The sequence below is a fragment of the Mastomys coucha genome, unplaced genomic scaffold (genome assembly GCF_008632895.1).
Source record: "Mastomys coucha isolate ucsf_1 unplaced genomic scaffold, UCSF_Mcou_1 pScaffold3, whole genome shotgun sequence".
Taxonomy (NCBI): domain Eukaryota; kingdom Metazoa; phylum Chordata; class Mammalia; order Rodentia; family Muridae; genus Mastomys; species Mastomys coucha.
The window spans coordinates 64,646,511-64,650,669 of NW_022196909.1; the positions used below are offsets into that span (position 1 = coordinate 64,646,511).

Below are 4,159 nucleotides of genomic sequence, written 5' to 3' on the forward strand. Positions count from 1 at the left end.
CTCTGGTTTGCAACTCAGCACATGGTGTTACATTAGCACAGGCATTACTTGGAGAGTTGAGAATGTGGGTACAACTGTATTGTCCTTGCTTCCTGGAATGATACAGTAGTTCATGGATCAGTTGAGGCAACCATGGAGTGTCTTTGAGGAGTTTCACAGCATGTCTATTTGTGTATTTTCTTATTTAATGCTCACAAATCCCCAAAAGATACCTATTCCTTCTCTAACTTTCCTATCACCAGCTCATCAGAAGCAGTGCAGTGGGGAAACCAACCCACCCAGGGTCAGTTTTTACCTCGGGTCTGGGAAACAGTGGCCATGTTCAGGCAAGGCTGCTCTGTCCTCTCTGCTCCCCAGCCCTGAGCTTCACAGAGCTGGTCTGCCCTGCTGGTCCTCACATTACAGCTAAAACCCAAAGTGGTTATAGATACAAAACCAGATAGCCTCGTTGACTCCAGCTTGGCCAGCTGCCATATTGACTACCCTTGGCCATTTGCCTGGCATCCTGGTGTACGTTTAGGAGCACAGAGCTAAAGCCTGAAGTCTGAGAGTCCATAGTCTAACTAGAAAAAGAAGGGCAAATATTAAGAAGAGGTCAGCTTTGAGTTTTCAGAAAGTGTCCTTTTCCCTTCTGTACACAAAGCTAGCTCAGCCTCAACTCCCTTCAGGAAGATCCCCTGGGCCTCTTCTCCCACGCCTTGTTTTCCCTTAGACTTGTGTGTCTCTAAGCTCACCAGCCTCATTTTATAATGACTAATAATTTCCAAGCTCTTTTCCGCATTCAAACATGAGCTCCTTGAAATCTGGGTGCACAGGAATTCAGGTTCATGTCCCCAGCAGCCGACATAAGCAGAAAACAGGCCAAATCAGTAGGCCAGCGAATGCTCCCCCAGACGGCTTCCAGACCCACACATCTCACAAAAGTACAATAAGACATTTGAAACATAAAATAAAATGAGTCCATTTAAAAGAAGTGGACGGGGTAAGTGCTTGTCGAACCACAGCTGAGCGAATTACACACACACACAGGCAGTCAATCTGCTTCCCTCTTGTCTAGCTTCAGAATTCCCGAGGTTCCATTTCCTAACAGCAGGGAGCACACTAACTAATTTCTCCACAGAAATAGAATTTCTCCCCGAAACTAAACACAAGGCAGAATTTATCGTGTGGATCCTCATGCAAAGGACACCAAGTGACAATGAGTGATGTCTTCAGCCGCAGTTTTACAAAAGACATCCCAGTGTTGCTCAACCAGATGATTCTTGTATCGACCCTCCATAAAAGCGCGGTGTCTGACATTAAAGCATAACTCACGTAGAGTGTTTATGTGAGCAACGAGCATAATAGGATCCAGGGACCCTGCCTTCTGACAGCCACAGGGAGGGGGCGATAGATGGGGGGGAGTCTTCCACGGGTAATGTGCCCGAGAGGCCCCACCTCTCCTCTGGAGCATGTATTCTACCAAGGTCTAGGTCACATTCTGATCACGGTCTAAATTCTAACAAGAGCTGTGATCAGAACTTTCAAAATGCGGAAGCCCGGTGAGACTTTTAGGGAGGGAGGGACAGGGGGAGGGGAAGCAGCTGGGGGGGGGGGCACTAGCCCTGGCATGTTCCCTTGACAACCTTGTGAAGACAACTGTCTCCCAGTGATGGGGAGTTTCTTTATGTTCTGTTTCTTTTGTGTTAATGGTGGTGAGAGACCCAAAGTCACCACTGGCAGGTTCTAAAGACATCTGGGGTCCCCTAAATCCTACTCTTCCAGGTCCTTTTCCCTCTGCCCACCCCTGTCTTGCCAGCCTCAGCAACAGGAGGAGCCCTTGGATCATCACTCCCCAGCACCTCAGAGGCCTCAGGAAGCTGAGAGGCCTCCTTGGGCTAGCCCCTACCTTACTGACTTCCCTCAGCAATTCCTTCAAGAGCTCCGTTCCCTTAAGAAACTCCTGCGGTGACCTCTTGTGGCTCCTGTCCTTCAGAGGTCAGATGCCTTTGCTTGCCCCATTTGATCAAGATCATCAGAGTACTACACATCTGAAAAGCTCAGAGACAAACCAAGCTCAAATACTCCCAGGTTTCACTGGGTGCTCAGTGTGATTGAGGGTGTGAGACCAGTAGCTCACAATCATGGTGAAGACCCACTGCTTGAGAAAAAGATGAAGGGCTTCCCAGAAGTGGATACAGTGAACTCTGAGAGACCAAGGTAGTAAAGGTACCCCTAGAACCACTAGTGACAGTGGGCAGGACCAGCTTGCAAGCATCAAGGGTCCTATGATGGCCCCTATGACCACTTCAGACAGAACAACTGGCCTATTTTGCTGTTCAGTGTGTCCATGGGAAGTTCTGCAGATTTTACACACGTCTGCCTGAGGCTTTGTTGAAAACTCAAGTTAGAGAGTCTACACTGCCCTTTACTGAGCTGTCTCTACTCTGCACATACCTCTATGAAGTGTCACTTCTCATCCCCATACCATTACACAGAGCCATGCTATGCTAGTTTTGCTGATCCTGTGACATCCAATGTATCCTGGGAAGAGGAGGGCTTATCTCACCTTATAGATCACAGTCCACAATTCAGGGAAGCCAGAGAAGGAGCTCAAGCTAGGAACCTAGTATTGTGTTTTATAAAAATAAAGAGAGAAGGAATATGGTGGATGTGTAGTCAGGTGTGGGGGGAGGGGGTGCCTCTGTGGGCTCATGCCGAGGGATCCCTTCCCCATGAGGGACCAGCCACAGGACAGTATAGTATAGAATAGAGTTTATTCGGGGCATGGGAAGGGGAATTGAGGAAGTAGAGACAGAGAAAGCAGTGGGGGTTGGGGGCAGGAATAGAGCCTGGAGAGAGAGGGGAGGGGAGTGGGGAGAGAAAGGGTAAGGGACAAGAGGACAGAGCCGGAGCAAGGAGGCAAGAGAGAAAGGAGTGGGTGAGCAGTCCCTTTTACAGTGTGTCAGGTAACTGTGGGGCAGAGCCTACACAAAATGCTAACACTTAGAGGCAGGAACTGAAGCATGTACCACAAAGGAACTTTGCTTCCTGGCTTGCTCCCCCTGACATGTTCGACCTGCTTCTTAAACAACCCAAGATCACCTCCCACATGTGCTGAATGTTCCTATCTCAATCAACAGTCAAGAAAACGTCCCACAGATTTCCTAACTCCATAAGCAGTCAAGAAAAGGTCCCACAGATTCCCAAGGTCACCTCCCACATGTGCTGAATGTTCCTACCTCAATCAACAACCAAGAAATGTCCCACAGATTTGCCGTCAGGACAGTCTAAAAGGCCCTTCTCCTCAGATGGTTCAAGCTTGTGTCGAGATGATAAAATATACCTCTTCAGCATTGAGGCAAGTGACTAGCACACAGCGCTGGGTCCCCAGAGCACCTGTTGAGCCACCAGTGAGATCTATAGCATTACAGTTTTGCCTTACAAATGTTCCAGGCAGCTAAGGGGCTCTGGGCCTGGATTCCAATATCTGTAAATGAGGTGTTTGTACAAATTAATAGCCCAGTACCCAGCACAGCCCCTGAGACTTAACTGATGGCTCATGGCATGAACTAATGGTTCTCTTGGTCTTTCCAGCCCTCAGCAACAGAGCATGACCTCCATGACTGCAGTTGTCTCTGGGATGCATGCCACTACAGTATGGATATGTGTGAGGGCTTGGATCAATTACACATCTGTCCTCTCAGAAACAAGTGGTAGAGATGTCAATTCCTTGCAATTTCAGATAATCTAAAAAAAAAAAAAAAAAATTGTATGACACCAGATATGGCGTCTCAGAGGTTCCAAGTGAGGGGATTCTCTGAGACCAGCTACAAAGTCTCAGCACCTCCGTGGATTCAAGCCCACCATTGTGTGGGAGAATATAGGATGAAGTATAGTGAATAGCTGGGGTTCCACAGTTGAATTTCCAGGCTCAAGATGAAAGTTATGAGTGAGAAGGCCCCAGCTCACTTTTCTACTCACTGTTGAAGACGGTGGCTTCAGTCTCCTGCATTCATCCAGATGTCCTTCCCAGGATTGTGGAGAATGAAGACTGTCTGGCCCAGCACCAGGCTTGACCTGCGGTCAAGGGAAAGGGCACTCGCCCTGTGTGCTGGTCAGGCCTCTCAGGAGAGCCGAGCAAGAGGGTAGAGGCTGATGCTGGTCAGGCCTCTCAGGA

The 4,159-nt window shown here is 48.6% G+C and overlaps 1 protein-coding gene across 1 annotated transcript in view; it reads left to right on the top strand.

The window, feature by feature from the left end:
• Positions 1–4,159, top strand: part of Kif6 (kinesin family member 6) — a 319,301-nt gene that overhangs the window by 282,374 nt on the left and 32,768 nt on the right. The gene's annotated exons all lie outside the window — the stretch shown is intronic.